This window comes from Mus caroli, unplaced genomic scaffold (assembly GCF_978045245.1).
Source record: "Mus caroli unplaced genomic scaffold, Mus_caroli_1 scaffold_17, whole genome shotgun sequence".
NCBI lineage: Eukaryota > Metazoa > Chordata > Mammalia > Rodentia > Muridae > Mus > Mus caroli.
The window spans coordinates 9,255,441-9,275,722 of NW_028227272.1; the positions used below are offsets into that span (position 1 = coordinate 9,255,441).

Below are 20,282 nucleotides of genomic sequence, written 5' to 3' on the forward strand. Positions count from 1 at the left end.
AATGCACCCTAGACTACAGCATGGACACAGGCAAAAGGCTCGTGATCCGAGAAGGAAGGAGAGTTACAAACACACATTCCAGCTAGAAGTAGATCTAGCTGTGACTAGATTGCTTCTGCTACCTTGAGAGCTAGGGGGTCTCACATCCTAATGAGCCAAACCATGTGGTCACATGAGCTCTTCCAGGGGGTTGTGGGATGAGCTTGAGAAGTATATGAGGAAGGACAAAATTATACAACAGGAGCCTACTGGGCCAGAGGTTCTGGTTCCCAATGGCAGATTACCAACAACTCCCTTGCTTAAGAATGCTTGATCCTTCAGCAGGCTCACAGTCAGCATCTCTGATGGGGACCATGACTTCTGTAAGTTCTCAGCTGATGTCAGCAAGCACATGCTAGGCTGAGAACCGCGGGTTCTGTCATAGAGTATAGGCTCTAGAGCAGAATCCTTGTCCATTTTACTCCTCCTGGCGGAAAACAGCCAATGCTAAACATGGTTAAGAGATTTACCTTGCCTGCTCTTTATATTTTCCTCAAACAGAAGCCTAGGTGGAAAAAGAGAAAGTCAAGGGTCATGTGATATGATAGCTCTATTATTAAACAGGAAACAAGAATCCCCAAATGAGAAATGTGTTATCCAAAGACAAACAGATAATTAGCATCAGGTTTGTTTTAAACACTAATCCTTTGCCATTACTTTGAAAATAAAATTTAACTTAGTTCTATTAACAGGGTTCATTTGCTCAGGTGGCACTGTGAGCCCACACCAGGTTGAGAACACACTGCTCAGGGGACCTTCTTTTAACACAAACTAAAATTATTCTAACGGTGAAACCAGCAAGTTCTCAGATGTATAAAAAGTCATAAAAGCCTCTTGTCTGCTTCAGTACTCTGAATGCTCACACCAAGAGCCGGTTTTGAACGTGAATTTATTTTACTTTTGGGAGAGTGTTTGCTCAACAGTGAAAAACTCTAATCTGCACTCGGCCTCGGTTCGTGTGCTCTAAAATTATTGGAAATCAAATTAATGAGGTGCTGAAGGATTACTTCGTCTGTGCGGGGCTGGCAAAAGGGAGGCGAGGCCTCAATGATAAAATGATACAAAATTGCAAATTCTACCACTCACTGGTCACCCCTCCATCACTGGTCATCCCCTCCAGGCTATCAGTGGCAGGGTTGCCAGTGTAGCAAAAGTAAATACAGAGCGTTAGAAAAGTCTGAGCATTAGATAAACAATCTTTGTGACTTTGTAATAATTCTCTTATTTTTTTGTCAAATCTGTCAGCTCTACTAAGGAAATTAACAGTTTAATTCTTGCTGTTTTTAAGTTAGGACTCACTATCTTTTCCAAAGTACAGATAAGTTGATGGAGGCAGTTGGCATTGAGTCCCATCCAGAGGAACAAAGCTCTGGCAGACTTGGGTTTGTCTCCAGGGCCTGTGCATCTAACTGTGGTTATATATTGCCTCCCTTGAGAGACAGAATTAAGGTCATTTGGTAATCGTTCAGCTATTGGTCATATTGGTGTCTCGTGTGACAAGGACTGCCTCTTGGGAGGAAGTAAAACTACAGCTGCAACATGTCTGCATAAGCCATCTTCCTCTGCGAGCTTCAACATCTCCATGTGAACAATGAAAGACTAAAGCTACATAGTCCGTTCTCAACATGGCTGAGAACTGGGGAGTCTCCTAAAGCTCAGAGGCTCATCCTCCACCCTGCAGCCCCTGATGTTGTCAGGTCAAGAGTGCAGCCTTGTCACACACAAAAGCTGCAATTTGAAAACCCCCTTCTGGCATTGTCATGCTTCATGACTATCAGCTCTGGACACTGTTTAGTATCACCCAAGGCAGCTGAAACCTACCTGTCCAACTCAGCATTTCCATCATAGCTGCCAAGGTTGAGCATCAGGACTATAGACCAACCTGGCTTCACCCTGACTTAGTGATAAGTGCACACACATGACTAAAACCCTGGTGATAGAAAGGTTCTGACGTCTGAACACTTCATTTTACATCAGTTCACTCAACAGGTATACTGAGAACCTACTGTGGACTGAGGGGAGAGATATGCAGATACATGCCTGGGAACAAAATGGCAGTCAAGACAATTGTGCCTCTGTCCCTAATCTGATGTCTCAATGTCTTCAATATGAAAACCTCCAGCTGTACCCATTTTCCCAAATGTGATAAAACTTCATTTTGTCCATGTGTGTATATCCCATGTTCTTAATCCTTATCTTGAACATAACAGCCCTTGTGAACAGTTTACCATAAGCATCTATGTGCTGATGTCTCTGTGATGTGTTGAGTTGGAGATCTTTGTAGTATAACTTGCTAATATGGAAGATTCATTTCCTTGGTAGAAACTTCCATTCTGAATTTCTTAATGGCTTCATTGGCTTACATCCCCAGTGCAAGGGTTGCCTTTCCTTCTGCCCCTGTCAGCATTTGTCACTCTGACTGGAGTAAAATAGAACCTCGATGTAGCTTTGATTTGTTTCCATTTTACATCACATCAGCAGTCTAAACTTCCATCATTCAAATCCCTGAAGAACACACTCAAATGAAATAAAATCCAAACCACTTTAAATGGCACTTCTCAAGGGAGAGGGACATGTACTACAAAACCTCCTGTCCTGGCACGCATGTACATGTATCACTACAGGTAAGATCCTTAGCCGCACTGCTGAAATTTGGAGCCTTTGAAACCATGGACTTTGACCCTTACAACAGGCTTGTGTCAGCCAATCACACCAGTACTTAGCAATCACTAAGCACCATGTCAAACATGTATGAATCATTCTTCAAGACCTGACACTAATGACCTCTGTGTATATTCACTATGATCAAGTACAAGATGGTGCAGGAAGAGACAAGCTAGAGGCTTCCTACATAAGATTTTACACAGAACAGTATTTCTTAACATCTGATATCATCACCCAAGAGACTCTAAAACAATTACTTTTTCAAATTGTCTTCCCATATGAAATTTTAATTTCTGATACACTGCTTATATATTGTAAGTCTCCCTTAAGTATTTAATTATTGTGTATGTGTCTTATAAATAAAACAGCATGCCTTCCTTTATCCTTAGAATCAATTCTTGCTCCCTTAGAGGCCCCATTCAGAATGCATGCCTCAAACATTAAGCAGTACCACCTCTCTATACTTCGTGGCTTCCTTATATACAAACCACTATCAGGAGCTCCAGATGAAACCAAGTATTGAAAGAAACAATAGAGAGCATTTACACAAGACAGCGCCTCAGTTTGTTGACATGCTACAGTTGGTAGTATGAGTTGATTTAGGTTTATAAACCTTGACCTCCTAGGAGCTTAGAATGTGACCTTTTGTAGAGATAGGATCATTACAAAAGCAACCAGTCAGAGTGAAATCATAAGGATGGAGTTTGATTCAACATAACCAGTACTGTTATGAGAAGGAGAAATTTGCATACAGGATGCACACCCGAGAAAGCAGTGTATCAAAGAAACAGAGACCTAGAAGGATTCAAGGACTAGTAGGGTGGGGAGGTCATGAAAACACACTTTGCTTGAAAATACCATGATGCTAATACCTTGTGTGCCAACTTAAAAAATAAAACATATACCAACACATACCACACAAACACACACGTGCACACATGCATGCACACACATACAGAGAGGGAGAGGGAGAGGGAGAGGGAGAGGGAGAGGGAGAGGGAGAGGGAGAGGGAGAGGGAGAGGGAGAGGGAGAGGGAGAGGGAGAGGGAGAGGGAGAGGGAGAGGGAGAGGGAGAGGGAGAGGGAGAGGGAGAGGGAGAGGGAGAGGGAGAGGGAGAGGGAGAGGGAGAGGGAGAGGGAGATGCTGCCTCCAATTAAGGAACCTTAATAATCCAGAAGACAACCCCAGAATATATTCCACACTCTCTCATGTATTTGGAGGGAGACCAGGCCTGCCAAGGTTCTCAGTTTTGGACTTCCATCCTCCAGAATTCCATGGCAGTAAGTAAATCACCCTTATTTAAGCCACTCTGTACCTGATATTTTGTCAGGGTAGCTTTAGGATACTAGTGGAGCGAAGGAAACCCTCATGTCCCAGATCCCAAACAGATTCCAGAAGGTTGCAACACTGAGATACTGTGATAGAGAGAGACCTGCTTTTGTTAAGAACAGCTTCCTCCCTGTTTCTGGTTGATGACTGGCTAAGTTCAGGGCATTCCTGCATCTGTCTTCACATTGCCTCTGTCCCTTTGATCTAATTTTAGGGTCAGATCCGGGCTCAGTTCTGCACATAGACAGGTAAATGATTAGGAACTGGAAATACAAGACTTGTTAATCCTAAATTTTTCTACCTTTTTCTGACCCTCTTCATACTGAAAAAGCTACAATGATAGACTTTAAGATATTTTAAAAATCTGGAAGAATTTGTCTCCAAATCTTGCCCCACTGCTCCAAACACAGCCATAATCCCTTGGTGGAAACAGAGTCATTCTCTGGAACAGCTTGACTTCCTAGACTCAGCCCCATCTCCATCAACCCAGAACCAGATTGAAGTTTGACCAAGGCTACTTCACTCTGTATACCCCTTGTTCCCTTGCCCAAAATCCTTCCCCATGTAATTGTGGGTTTCTTGTCAGTACCCCCAAAGGCAGCCTGAAATACTTGTTCTTTTTCTAGAATGGTTTTCCAGAATATATTCCTTTCCTACTTTTCAGAACTACTTTTCCCATTTTATTTTAGGATTTTAAATCAATGTTGGTCTATGGGTATTCCCAAAGTCAAACTCTTCTATACAAAAAGTCTATGGCTTCTGTAACAACGTAAGCTAAGCATGAAGAAACCTGTTTTGTTGTTGCTGTTGTTGGGTTGTTTGTGTGTTGCTTTTTAAAGGCTCCCTGTGGAAGATGGATTTGAATTTGGACCTTCGGAGTGAGTGCATTACTGAGCTTTTTAAATTGTTCATCCAAGTATTGATTGTGTGTTAACTATTTCTGCTCCAGACCCTGCAACTTTTCTTTCTCTTCCCACTTCACTTTCTTGATGTCCCCTTCTTCCCATAGAATCTTGTTTGGTTTAGTTTTTTGTTTTTGTTTTTTTTTTTTTTCCGAGACAGGGTTTCTCTGTGTAGCCCTGGCTGTCCTGGAACTCACTCTGTAGACCAGGCTGGCCTCGAACTCAGAAATCTGCCTGCTTCTGCCTCCCGAGTGCTGGTGATGGAACTTTTCCTGGGGAGATGAAACCCACATGTCTACTCACTCCAAAGAGAAAGTCCACGTCAGGCCAAAATATGGATGCCACCAAAGTCTAACTTGGTGCAATGGGTTTTACTGGGCTTAGTTATAGGAATATGAGGGAGAGGTTACTTATAGGAACAGAAATGACTCAAAGATGACTGTCACCAAGACCCACCCCTGCTTGCTTGGCAGCTCACATCTCTGGGAACCTGGAGCACACTGGCCAGACTACAGGCAGCTCAGCAGATTGAAAAGTGTCCTTTCTAGCTTAGCTTTGATCCCCTGAAAGCGACTCTCAGCTTTTATTGCTTACTCTAGCAGGGAGGGGCCCAGTGAATCTAGACTCTAGTCAGATTTAGGGACTTCCTGAAGCTATATTTAGTTGTTTCCCTTCATATTAATCAAATTAATAAATCTCTAAAAGACAAATGTGTTCTCTTTCACTTGTGGATTCTAAATTTTATACAGATAGATAAAACCATGTATGTGTCTATGGCATGAAGCAGAAGTAAAGCTGTCTAGAGGACACCATGGGTAAAAGGGACACAGAAGAGAGGACACTGAGGGTAAAGGGACAGGGAAGAGAGGACACCCAGGGTAAAGGACATGGAAAGGTGAGAAGGAAGGGGGGGGGAATGGAGGGGAAGAACTTTTTAATGCAGTATATTTTTATGCAGCCCAGTACTCTATACAATGATATACACCTTTTTAAAAAAACAATGATAGAATAATATTCTGAGTACACAGCCAAAATGTTCAACTCAAGAAGGTCTTTTTATAAAAAACCCTTAAAAATAGAACAATTATTAAATTAAAAGGAACTTTAAAAACAGGAACTTCCAGAAACCTCATAATTGCATTTTCTTGTTATAGTGAGGCACATTTTGATTTTCACCAAGAAGAGATGCCCAGATTTTGATACACCTTTATAGAAGCTTAACACATAAATTCCATCTGCTTCTATGAGGAGGACACACGACTTCACAGCCACACTCTCCTTTGGAAAAGTAAAGCCCTTTACACTATCCAAAGTAGCTCAGCTAAAGAATGGCAACACAATCTCCCAGGACTTATTTCTGCACACATCTCCATGCATGTAAAATTCATTTGTTCATTCATTCATTCATACACTCATTTATTTCGTTTATAAAATATTTGTTCTGTGTTTTAGGTTCAATTTAAGATATTAGATAATAAATAAAGCCTCTTGCAATAGTTTGAAAGCCACATGTCCTCCATAGGATGAGGTATTTGAACACTTTGTCTCTACCTGCTTTCTAAAGTTGTGGTCCTTTTAGTAGGTGAAGGTCAGGGTGGAGCCTTACTGGAGGAAGTGGGTCATTAGGGGTGGGCCTTCAGGCTGCATAGCTGGGACCCACTTCCTGCTCATGTTCTGCTTTCTGAAACAAGATGGCCAACCAGCTTCCTGCTCAGTGCTTTATTCCCTGAGACAAACAGCAGCCTCTAGGAACTGTATGCCAAGAAGGACCAGTTCTCCTATAATGTGCTTTTATCAGAGCATTTATTATGGCAATAAAAAGCAAACACTACACCTCTACTTCCAGAAACCCTTTATTAGTATGGATACTGAGTGGCAAGCAGAGGACGACGAAGAATGAAGGGATGGTGAGGGACAAGGAGGGTGGTCATCAATGGCTTCCTTAAGACGATGACATTGTAACAGAAGCACAGATAAAGGAGGCACAGTGCTTACTTAGTAATAAGGATTTTCCAGGGAAAACAGCAAGTACAACCAGGCTAAGACAGGAAGGCATCTATGGACAGCCACATTGTATGCAGGGCTAAGAAAAGGGAGGTAGGGAGACAAGCAGGAACCAGGGATATGGGAGCGTGATGCATCTTCAGCTGACTGGGAAGCCAGAAGTCAGCTTTGACACATGTTTATTGTAGTTGTTACTCCATTCCAATTGACATGGCATTGCGAACCTTCCCTGACATTTATCTTTGCTTCACAGAATGTTCTGGTGATCTTCCCCATGCACTTGGAGTTTTTCTCCTTCTTTCTGGACTACTGCATAGATTTCTCAAAAGATCCCTAGCCGTAGTTCATTTACTGACTCGCAGTAGCAGAGGCTGGGAGGCCAGGTGCAGAGACAGCAGGAATGATGGCCTTGTAGTCTCCTCATGTCACAGAGCGGCTGCCTACAATATGTCACATCTTCATGGTGCAGTCTGAAGCATGATGGCCGTTTCTCCCGTTCTTCATAGCACAGCACCCCTTCCTTATATCAGACACTGAGGAATGGTCTACTTTCACACACAATGGCTTTGTGAAAGCACAAAAGTTGTGGGTTAAAGTAAAAAAGTTCAACTTTATTCTCCCAAAACTTGACTGGAGCCAATAGATGCTTTGCGATCTAACACTGGAGCAACTTCCCTGCATTAGCCACCTGGGGGATGATTGTTTTACTCAATCAAAGATACATTTTTACCCATTTATAGTCTGCTGGCTAAAAATATAGGGAGGAGGAAATTGCCTATTAAATCCAGCGTCAGATTAACATCTTTGCTTGGGGGAGTTTTGTAATGTCTATTTGGTTTCAGTGATTATGATCATAGACAATCTCCCAGCTGGCAAGAATCTCTTGTGAATAGAGATCACACTATGCCCGACACCATAGATTTTGCATCTATGTCTTGCCTTTTGCTAGTTCTACAAACTTGAAGTGACTGGTCTATCTCCTGAGCCTATGTCACCCACCTGTTGTTGTATCATTCATTGCTCTTAGACTAAAAGCCAGTATCACACATGCTAAGCGCCACCTCTCTGGCTGAGCTAGACCCCTGACCTCTAATCTTGTTTTGAGGGCACAAAATGGTATTCTACACAGAGCTTGGGGTCTCATTAGACACCCACTGCTAGAGGTTTCATTATTCCTCTGGGCCAGATATCTTTTTAAACCTCACAATCACCTTATGTGATATGTAGCATTATCTCACTTTGCTGAGCCACAGAGCAACATAATACTTTCCCCAAGTTCATTCAGCTTATAGACAGCGAGATTCAGGTCCTATTGCTTTCCCATAATTCGCATGGTGTGTGTGTGTGTGTGTGTGTGTGTGTGTGTGTCTATTAACATCATTTTGAGAGTAGGGGAAATATGAGAAACTAGAAGAAGGGGACCTGGGAGCTGCTGGAGAATGACATGGGAAGGTGAATTTGATGTAATTTCTTATAAATATTAAAACTGACATATATATATATATATATATATATATATATATATATATAAAACACATATATATATATAATTGCTACAAGCCCAAACAAATGGCCAGCAGACATAATAAAACTGTTTGGAGATAGCCTTGTTTTAGGTCGAACATTATAATAATTAAAGCTTTTTCACATATAAAATAATTTTACTGTAGGTTAATTTTTCTCTCTTACTGAAAATAATTTCTTTAATCATGCAATCTATCCTTATCACCTTTTCCCTCCATCTACCTCTCCCAGGTACTCTCTCTTCCCCTCCAATATGGATCCACTCCATTTTTGTCTTCTAGAAAAGAACAGCTTCTAAGAATCAAGAACAAAATATAACAAAATGGAATATAATAAAAAACAAAAACCAGCACATCGAAGTTGGAAAGGCCAACCAGCAGAAGGAGAAGAGCCCAAGGGAAGTCACAGAGTCAGATACCCACTCAGTCACACACTTAGGAGTGCCATAAAAACACTAAGCTGAAAGCCATAATATATATGTGCATAAGATCTGGTCCTGACCTGCATAGGCTCTGTGCATGATGCTTCAGGCCCTGTGAGTCCATACAAGCTTTTCTCAGTTGATTTAGAGGCCTTTGTTCTCATGGTGTCCTCAATCACTTCTGGATCTTACCTTCTTTCTGCTTCCTCTTCCATGGGACTCTCTGAGCTCTGAGGTAAGGGGGTTCATGGAGATATCCCATTTACAAACGTGAGTCCCTCTTTTTTTTTATATTATTCTTTAATTTTTTTTTTATTTTACAGTTCAGTCATTAGCTCCCTCCCTCTGACTTTTCCTTATCCCATTTCACTTCCCCCATCTCCAAGAGGATGTTCCCACCACCCACCCTCACCCTATCAGACCTCTCCATTCCCTGGGGCCTCAAGTCTCTTGAGGGTTCGTTGCACCTTCTTTCACTGAGGCTACTCCAGGCAATCCTCTGTTTATATGTGGCAGGGAGCCTCATACAAGCTAGTGTATGCTCCCTGGTTGGTGTCTCAGTGTCTGAGAGATCCCGGGGTTCCAGGTTAGTTGAGGATGCTGGTCTTCTTATGGGGTCCTCTTCCTCCTCAGCTTCTTCCAGCTTTTCCCTAATTCAATCACAGGGGCCCCCAGCTTTTATTCATTTGTTGTGTATAAGTATCTGCATCTGACTCTTTCAGCTCCTGGTTGGGCTTCTTGGAAGGCAGCCATGCTAGGCTTCTCTCTTTAAGTACACCATAGTGTCAAGTCTTGGAGCCTCCCCTTGAGCTGAATCCCAATTTGGGTCAGTAACTGAACCTCTTTTCCCTCAGTCTCTTCTCCATTTTTGTCCCCAAAGTTCTTTTAGACAGGAACAATTCTGGGTCACAGGTTTTGACTGTGGAATGTCGATCTCATTCTTCCACTTGATGCCCTGCCTTTCTACTGGAGATGGACTCTGCAAGTTCCTTCTCTCCACTGTTGGGCATTTCATCTAAGGTCCCCCACTTTGAGTCCTGAGTGTCCCTCACCTCCCAGGTCTCTGGTGCATTCTAGAGTGCCTCCACCTCCTACCTCCCGAGGTTGCCTATCTCTCTGTGTTTAATGTCTGGATGCAGGTCTCTGTATTTGTTCCCATCGAGGAAGTTCCTCTGATGATGGTTGAACAAGGCACTGATCTGTGAGAATAGCAGAAAATCATTAGGAGTTATTTCATCATTCCCTTTTAAAAAATAATGATGGTAGTGTTTTTTAACTCTAGGTCTCTGGGTTATCTAGCCTCTGGTTCTTGGTCACCCAGCAGTGTCAGGTATGGGTTCTATCTCATTGAGTGGACCTTAAGTCACATCAGACACTGTTACATTGGTTACTCCCACATGCTCTGTACCACTATTTCCCTAGTATGGCTTTCAGGTAGGACAGCATAGTGGATCAAAGGATTTATGTCTGACTTGGTGTTTATGTTTCCTTTTTAGTAGCATGCAGAGTACATTTCTATACCAAAGACACAAAAATGAAGGGTGAAGGTTCTATGTAGCAGCTCAACCTCTTCATGTTCAATGGTTTGTGCGGGTATTTTCTAAAGCAATGAGGCCTTGCTGTCAGTTTGTGGAGAACAATTTATTGTCTTGGAAATAGCCTGGGTTGTTTGGGGATTTCCATGAGACCCTTTAGCTAATTTCTCAGTTGGACATAACCCAGTCCTGGTCCTGTAACTTTCATTTGGTGACAAGAGACAGTCAGCTGGAATGGTCTCCCTATCATTTGGAGACTTCATTTGCATCTCCTTCATCTCCCTATCATTTGGAGACTTCATTTGCATCTCCTTCATATACTTTAGCAGGTTTCCACTGCACTAGCTTTCCATACCAGCCCTCACATACCCCTCAATTCAAGTTGTCTTTCCTGACATTCTTTTCTCAGCCTTATCTCCCCTCCTCCTCCTCCCCACCTGTTCCCACTCCAAGTGCCTCCAGTCCACAAATAAAATCTATTCTATTGCCCCCTCCCAGGGGGATCCATGTGACCCCTTTGTCCCTTCCTCTATACCTAACTTCTCTGGGTTTATGGATTATATCTTGGTTATTACTTACTAAATGACTAATATCCATATATAAGCAAATACATATCATATCTGTCTTTCTGGGTCTGGGGTACCTCATCAGGATGACTTTCTAGTTCCATCCATTAGTCTGCAAATTCATTGTTTCATGGTCTTAACAGTGAAATACTACTCATTGAGTAAACATACCACACTTTCTTTACCCATTCTTCCATTGAGAGACATCTAGGTTGTTTCCAGTTCCTGGATATTATGAAAAAAGCCTCAATGAGCATGACTGAGAAAGTGTCCCTGTGGTAGGATAGAGTGTACTTTAGGTATATGTCCAAGAGTGTTATAGCTGGGTCTTGAGGTAGATTGGTTCCCATCATTCTGAGGAAACACACAATGATTTCTGTAGTAGCTGCTCAAGTTTACACTCCTACCAGGAGAACAGATAATTGTGTCCCTTGCTCTACATCCTCACCAGCATGAGATGTAAATTAGTCTCCATCATATGTAGAGTTGGTTTTATGGAGTCTGTGACCCTTGGAAAAAGATCATAGATGGCCCAATCCAATTATCCTTAAAAGACTTATTGATTTGCTGCTAGAGGCCTACAGCCTGAAAGCTGAATCTCTAGCATGTCCCAAAGGAAGGGTTTGGGGAAGGATTTTTACAAAGCAAAACCACAAGAAGACTTTGAATATCCATGCAAGCAAGCAAAAACTGGTCTGTTCTGCCAAATTTAAGTGGCTTAAGCAACTCAAAAGAATCTTCGGATATCTGCATAAGCAAGTTACTGTGGCCAGAAGAGCAGTTAGTAGTATCATAACAAGTAGGTAGACTCAGCTGTACATTGTTGGGCGAGGAATCTCTGAGTCAGGGTTCCAGGGAACTTATCTTCCAGGCACTTGAGTCAGAGACAAACAGCCAGTGAGCACCAAGATGACTACCTAGCATAAAATGGAGTTTCTTTAGTCATCGCACTGATAGAAAACATTTCCCATTCTATGGGCTGTCACTTTGTCTGAAAGGTGGTGTCAGACTTTTCCATTTTATGAGGTCTTATTTATTAATTTTTGGTCTTGGTGCCCACACTGTGTTCTGTTCAGAAAGTCTCTTCCTGTGCCAACAAGTTCAAGGCTATTTCCCACTTCTTCTTCTATCAGAGTTGAGTTTTGTTCAGGTAGTAAGTGTGGATCTATTTGCAATCTTAATCTTATACATGAAGACACCCAGTTTGACCAGCATCATTTGTTGAAGATGCTTTTTTTTTTGGTCCCAGTGTATATTTCTGAATTCTTTATTTAAAAATCAGATATCCATAGATATTTATGTCTGGGCCTTCAATTTAATTTTCATTGCTTAATGTGTCTTTTTGATCCAATATCATGCTGTTCTTATTACTATAGCTCTGAAGTACAGCTTGAAATCAAGGATGGTAATACCTCCAGAAGTTCTTTTATTGCTCAGGATTATTTTAGCTATCCTGTGTGTGTGTGTGTGTGTGTGTGTGTGTGTGTGTGTGTGTGTGTGTGTTTTCCTGTGAAACTGAAAAGTGTCCTTTCAAGATCCATGAATAACTGTGTTGGAATTTTGATGGGGATTTCACTGAATTTGGAGATTGCAAATCCATGAGCATAGGAGATCTTACAATCTTCTAATGTCTTCTTCAATTGTTTCTTTAAACACGTTTTTTGCTCTAGAACTTTCAGCTGTTCTGACAAGTTGTTAGTATGAGATGTCTCCAGGTTTTTGTTTTATTATTTATTTATTTATTTATTTATTTATTTATTTATTTATTTATATGTAGGCATTTAGTACTATGAACCTGCCTCTTAGAAATGCTGCTTTCTTTGTTTCCCTTAAATTTGGGTATGCTGTGTAATTTGTTTTCATTCAATTATTGAGCAATTTTAATGTCTCTATTTCTCTATTGACCCTTTTTTTTTTTTTATTCAGTAGAGAGTTTCTCAGTCTCCATGAGTATGTAAACTTTCTCTTGTTTTTGTTGATATCTAGCTTATAAAATGCAGGGGTTTATATCAATTTCCTTGTATCTCTTGCTTTTTTTGTCTGAGTACTGAATCAGCTTTGGAGAAAGTTCCTTGAGATGCAGAAAAGAAGACATATTCTTTTGTGTTTGGGTGAAATGTTCTGTAAATATCTGCTAGGATCATTTGGTTCATAATTTCTATTGGCTCCAGCATTTTTCTCTTTAGTTTTCGTTTGGATGACATCTCCATTGTTGAGAGTAGGGTATTGCAGTCTCCTATTATTGGTGCATGAGTGTCAATGTGTGATTTAGTGGTGTTTCTTTTATAAACTTGGGTGTCCTTATGTTTAGTATACAGATATTAAGAATTGAAATGTCATCTTAGTGGATTTTTCCTTTGATGAGTATATAGTGTCTTTCCTTATCTTTTGATTAGTTTAGGGTTGAAGGCTATTTTGTTGTATATTAAAATGGCCACATCAGCTTGCTTCTTGGGGCCATTTGCTTGGAATATCTTCTTCTAGCACTTTTACCCTGACATAATGCCTATCTTTTATTTTGGGGTGTATTTCTTGGATAAAGCAGAAGGATAGATCTTGTTTCTGCTTTGGTATTTTTTTTTAATTAGGGAATTGAGAGCATTGATGTTTAGAGATAACAATAGCCAATGATTGTTGATTCCTGCTATTTTGTTCTTGTTGCTGGTTTCTATCAGTGTGTGTGTGTATGTGGGAGGGCTCTCTCTCTCTCTCTCTCTCTCTCTCTCTCTCTCTCTCTCTTTCTCTCTCTCTTTGTGTGTGTGTGTGTGTGTGTCTGTATCTGTGTGAGTGTACATGTGTACTTCCCTTCTTTAGATTTGGCTTGTCTGAGATTATTTATTCTCTCTGTTTCCATGCTTGTAGTTAACCTCCTGAGGTTGGAGTTTACCTTCTAGCACCTTCTGTAAGTGTTGGATTTTTAAATAAATATTACTTACATTTGATTTTTAACATGAAATGTTTTATCTTCACCTACAGTAATCAAAAGTTTTGTTGAGTATAGTTCTCTAAGATAAAGCATCTCTGGGTTCTTACAATCACAGCACATCTGTTCAGGTCCTTCTGGCTTTTAAAGTCTTTATTAGGAAGTCAGGTATAATTCTAATAGACCTGCTTTTATATGTTACTTGTCCCTTCCTGCCCTCTGCAGCTTTTAATATTCTTTCCTTGTTCTGTACATCTGTTCTGATTATTATGTGCCAAATGGCCATGCTTTTCTGTTCCAATCTATTTGGTGTTCTGTAAGTTTCTTGTGCCGTTCTACACATTTCCTTCTATAGGGACAGGAAATGTTCATCTATGATTTTTGTTGAAAATATTTTGTGAGTTTTTGACCTAAGCTTGTCTCCTGCTATATTCATATTATTCTTATATTTGGTCTTTTCCATTTAAACCAGATTTCCTGGATGTTTCATGCCAGTATATTTTTAGATTTAACACCTTCTTGGACTCATGTATCCATTTTTTTTTCTACAGAATTTTCAATTCCTGAGATTCTATCTTCTATCTCTTGTATTATGTTGGTGAAGCTTACCTTTGTGTTTTCTATTAAAATTCTTAAATCTCTCATTTCCAGAATTTCTCAGTTTTGGTTTTCTTTATTGATTCTAGTTCCATTTTTTACGCCATGTCTCTGTGTTTTTTAATTTCTTTACTCATACAGGCTTCTCTATGGTCTCTTTTGTGCTTCAGCTATGTTGGAATATTCAGGTCAGCTGTGGTAGGACTACTGAGCTCTCAGGGGTATGTTGTCCTGCCTATTATTTGTTGTATTGGTATATTGGTATGTAGGCATCTGGGACTGGAAAAATTGCATCTCTATGTGCTAATATCTTATTTTGTCTTTGTTAGGTTTTGTCTTTATTTTGTTCCTTGTTTCTGTTTCCTCTCTGAATTTTAGTAGAGTGTAGTAGCTGTGTGTTCCCTGTTAGAAAAATTGCTGGGTATCTGAAAGATGTGGCCACTGAGGGTTCTAGATAAAATATATTTCTCATTATTGTAATCTGACAGTAATGGGGGTAGGCTAGAGGTCTGAAGGGGTTCAGAATGTTCCAACAGGATCTGCTTATTTAATCTCCATGGAATAGGGGGTTAGAGTGAAGAGTGGTCACACCAGAAGGTCTGCTATAGAGTTGGAGATGAGAATGGGAGATTGGATCTGTAGGGGTGGAAGGAGAGGTGAAGAGCTGCAGTCTACCTCCCTGCTTCCACGGCGGGATTAGCCTGTAAGTCAGTATGGAGTGCCTAGAGTTGGGGGCTGAGATAAAGCAAGAAGTCATGGGAAGGACATTAGGAGGGTACTACAGATGCCAAATCTTTCCTCTCTCCTCTCAGGAGCGCTCTCACTCTCTGGGTTATTAGCACAGTTCTCACCTCTGAGCAAAGTACTTTGTCCAGCAACACAACGGAGTTCATTTCCAAACTGACAGGAACTGCTTTTAGTATTGAACGTATAATACATTATTAGCTATTTGTTCTTGTTGCACAGGTCTGAGTGTAGTCTAGGGTACAGTGTGCGCCATTTCTAAACAAATAATAGACTAAATAGAAATGCTTGCAACATCTAGCTTCTCGTCCAGCTTTAGAGAGATAGACTTGAGATAACAGTGTGACTTGGAGCTTGTTGTTATTGTGTCTCAATCAGTTCTCCCACATCTATAAGTTGGGATCAGTGACAGAAACAATCCAGGAAGATTTTGTGTGAACCAAAGAGGTAGCACAGCTCAAGTCTGCACATAGGCAAACATATAATGTAAACTCACTATAAATTCATAAGTTTTTAAGGAGTATATACTGAAATGGTTTGGGGAGCTATATATTCATTAAGGTTCAATCCTTTGGCAAGGGAGGAGTTGAAGACAAACATTTGGCTACACTCACCTGTGACACCTGCAGAAAAAGAGAAGATGAATAGAGACATGGAAAGTGGGGACTATTCAGGAAACTACTGGCCAACTTGACCACAAGTACTATAGCATAACATTCACCGGAACTGGGCCCAAATGGTCAGAATTATATCTTTTCATGTCAGTGCCACAAGATGTCTGTCCTGGAAAGGAAGTGACCTCTGACCAGGTGGCATTTGTACCTAAACTAAGACCCACAGGCTGTCTGCTGACCACACTTCCCATACCTCTGTAGTGAGTCTGCTTATAAGGTCTCCATGGTGCATCTCCACGTCCACCATGATCATCAGCATCATTGTGTTGGGAAAGAATTGCAATGAACTTCAAAATTATGTTCAGGAGAAGTGGCTAAATGCCTCCATTTCCCTCCTGCAACCGAGGAACCAGTGCCCACCAGTCTCACAGCATATCTGAAGAGCACTTTGCAGACAGAAGCATGTGACCACAGCAGGGAACTCATTGCTTTAGGGCATATGCCTGTGGACCAGCAGGCTTTGGCAATGAATGGATAGACTTAGCAGAAATATGATTGACAATACAGGAATGGGGTTGCCCCTAAGGAGAGCAGGCTTTCCCAGACCTGTAAGTTACCCCATGTTTCTTGGGTCTACTAATGCCAGTGAACCCCTTAGGATGTGACTTTAATGAATATGTTCTCTAGTGCCAGAACATTGCAAAAGCTCCTTGAGTCTCTTGACATTTGCCATTTAGAAATCTTGACTGGATCTCTTCCTCCACCATAGAGACACATAGACCTAAATATACTCAAGCAGGCAAATACACTAACATGCTGGGTGCAGCCACTCACACACTGACAGACGCAGAGTGTGCATAACTGACCGTAATGAATTATTAAGTACCTGTTGGAGTCTGAGGAAAACTTTAGACTTGAGTCTTTAGAAAACTGATTGTCCTTGAGCATACATTTTTTGGATTTAATCAAAGACAGACAAAAATAATTAGTGAAATATATTCGTGACTAAGTGAAAAAAAAAAAAAGAAAACAAAGAAAAGGAACCAAGTGTGTAGAGTGCTGTGGTTTTCAAATAGAGCCTATTGGACTCCTACTATGTATCAGGTACTGTTCCAATACTGTCTCTCATATATCATGTTATTTAATCCTTACATCTGAATGCTGCAGTCATAACTAGTTCCATTACGCAAATGTGCAAACTGAGTTCTTAAAGGTCAATGTTTTTCTTCCAGCATCCTGTTGATGTAAGCAAGACGGTCTACAAGCAAAGGCTGTGTACTTAATCGCTACACACTGAACTACATTAGCCCAGACATAGCTCAAGCATGTGGTTACACATACCTTATATGCATGCAAACAGATACAAATGAATGCAATGATACATGTATGTATCAAATCTATGTCCATGTGTATACATGCACACACACACACATACTTCTGGGGGTTTAAAAGCAATTGCTAATATATCTATTTCCTTGTCCTCATTTATATAATGTACTTTTTTCTTCCCCAGGTATATGAGTCCTTATGGATAAGATATGATGTGGGCTGCAGCCTCCAACCTCTTCACTCCCCAAAGCTACTGCAGCTGCCTGCATCTCTGTATCAATCAGTCCATACCCATTCCCAGGGCTAACAAGGTGAAAATAAGCAGAATAGAAGGGCAGGCGAAGGGACAGAGTTGAGTCTGCTGCACCTAAAGCCAGGCAGGCGGGTACCATTCCATGAATGGGACAGGGAAGTAAAGCATTGATGGCCACCACTCTGGAGAACATCACCAGCATGGAGAGAAAAAAATCTCTTCGTAAATAATACATCCCATGAATATTTCATCTTTTCAAATGAATATGCCAAATGAGCTCCATTTACTCATCACTGCAAATCTTCCCCAAACAGAGCACCCTGTATTCACATCCCGTGATAGTCATGACACGGGTTATTTATTCTATTTAATACACACCAGCTAACTTACAACGTGAGCATGGAAGCACATGAAGGTGACCAAGCTAATAGGATAGCCAATGTTAAAGTTGGATTTTAAGGCTTTCAGAGTAAGCTTTTACCACAGAATTACTTCCCGAGAAGAATACTGTATCTTTGTTCCTTTAATAAAAGAACTGTTATAGTCAAGGGGAATAAAGCCAGGTCCAATCTTTCCATTTCTTGTCTATTAATCACTTTCAAAAATTTTTTTTTACTGTAATACCATGAGCATGTTGTATATATTTAGCATCATGCATGCATAAACATCATTGCACTCAGTCTGCACCCACAGGAGGCTGTGCTTACCTTGTCTCCATTGATCCAAAGGAGCAGAATGAGACCTGGGGAGTGTCTATATCTGTGGGGCAGTAGCATGTATGTATAGAACTAGAATTTGAACTCAGAAATATCTTGATTCTTAACCGCATGTGCCTGGCTGTATTTCTGCCTCTGCTAATGAATGGTTACGCACACTGATGTCAAAGTCAGAAACTGACTAACACAAGCATCTTCTGCATACTGGTTTTGTGATCCTAGTATAGTTGCTACAAATAATAGACTTTGTTTCTCTTTATATACAATTAAGAATACTATCACTGTCTGTTTAAGACACTTTTTTATTTACTTTTAAATGTGGTTTTACTCCTTCCAAATTCTAAAATTGATCTTGCATCTATTAGAATACACACACACACACACACACACACACACACACAAGATACCACTGAGTAAGGTAGTAATTTGATTTAAATTCTCATTAGGTTTAATTCTTTATCAGTCATGAAAACACTCACTCACTCATTCATTCATTCTTGGATTCATCAAATACATACCAAGTGCTTGCTCTATAGAAGGCCCTTGTAATGGGTAGAAGCATGTAATGAGAAACATAGCAAACTGAATCAGCCTTTGTGAAACCTTCAGAATGATGGAGGTAGCATTTTAGAAAAGGATTATTAAAGTAAAGCATTTAGATGCAGATTCAAAGTCCATCAGGGGGATATCAGAGGCGCAGCAGTGAGAATGGCATAATAAAACCTCCTCAAATCTGCTATCTCATAAAAGCAATGGAAGCACTGGTAAAGAAATGTCAAAATGAATGCAGCATTCAGAGCTCTGGAAAGTAACCAAAGGCTTGCAAAAATATACAAATCTCTTATTAAGGAAAACACAGATAAATATGATGAAGGCTTGTGACATTGGCCTTCACTCTGTTTTGCATCCTCATTTCCATGGTGTCCTTGGCAACCAGCGGCCAGCACACAGGTGAGACCAGAAGGTTTCCAGCCATTGGCCATCAGTTCTGAACACCAGAACCTGGTTCTCAGGTCACTGTCATCTTGACCTTTCTGACAGCTTCCTGGAAACAGTGACTCACAAGGCATGTATTTACTTGAACTGATTCAAAGCTTCCCACAAGACAACCTTCTCCATGCAGTCTTTGTCACAAACAGTGAGAGGCAATTTCAGAAAACAGATGCAGGCAGGGGCAGCAATGTAAACTTGAACAAACAAAAAGTTGACAAAAAAACACAAAAAACAAAAAACAAACAAAAAAAACTTGAAAAGGTGAGGACTGAGGTATCCACAGACACTTTTGAGAATCCCCAATGTGTTCTGAAAGGCTGGGAGGTCATAGACACATACAAGGCAGTGTGTATATCTAGAAATGGGCACATATTCAGTAGGAACTTTAAAGAATGCTGACTGCTCTGGAGGCTAAGCACAAGCCAACAGAGTTCAGGGCTGTGGAAGTAGCATAGCAAGCGAGAGTGTTTGAACGCTTGCTCTCCAGTTGCGGACATCTTTCAGGAGAATTAGGTGTGCCCCTGCTTGAAGCTTCATTTTTGCAGCAGTTTAACATAGACACTCACAGCTGGTCAAGGTACAGAGAACGAAAACCTGGGAACGCTCAGCCTTAAAGGTGACATCTCTGTCATATCTTCTCCTCCCAAGGTTTAGGCATTGTTGCAAAAGACATGGGATAGGGGAAGCAAGTATAGGAAGAGGCAGCCATAGCAAGTGGCAAAGGCAACACTGGGCAGTTGCAAAGATGGACTCCCAGCAGCTAATAGCAAGCTCAATCCAGACAAAGTTCCAACATGGAGAGGGGAGGTGGGCTTGAAGTTTTACCTCTATATAAGGAGATATTCATAATTTATGGTGACACAGAGAAGGGGGAAGAGGGGGAGAGAGAGAGAGTTATTCTTCTTAACAGTATGTGCCCTGATAGGTCAACCACAGTCTAGTGGATGTCCACACATCCAGGCCAGCAAAATTGTGCTTGGGAGATTCTATGTTTTTTGTTTGTTTGTTTGTTTGTTTGTTTAGGGATGCACAAAGTTAGTAGGTAGGGGTGGGAGTGGATCTGAGAGCAGTTTGAGCAAGAGAATGAACATGACCGAAATATGTTATACCAAATTCTTAAAGAACTAAT

At 40.9% G+C, this 20,282-nt stretch overlaps 1 pseudogene; it reads right to left on the bottom strand.

Moving 5' to 3' along the window:
• Nucleotides 1-16,184, bottom strand: part of LOC110312003 (developmental pluripotency-associated protein 2-like) — a 90,356-nt pseudogene extending 74,172 nt beyond the window's left edge.
• Between the last annotated feature and the right edge of the window lie 4,098 nt (nucleotides 16,185-20,282).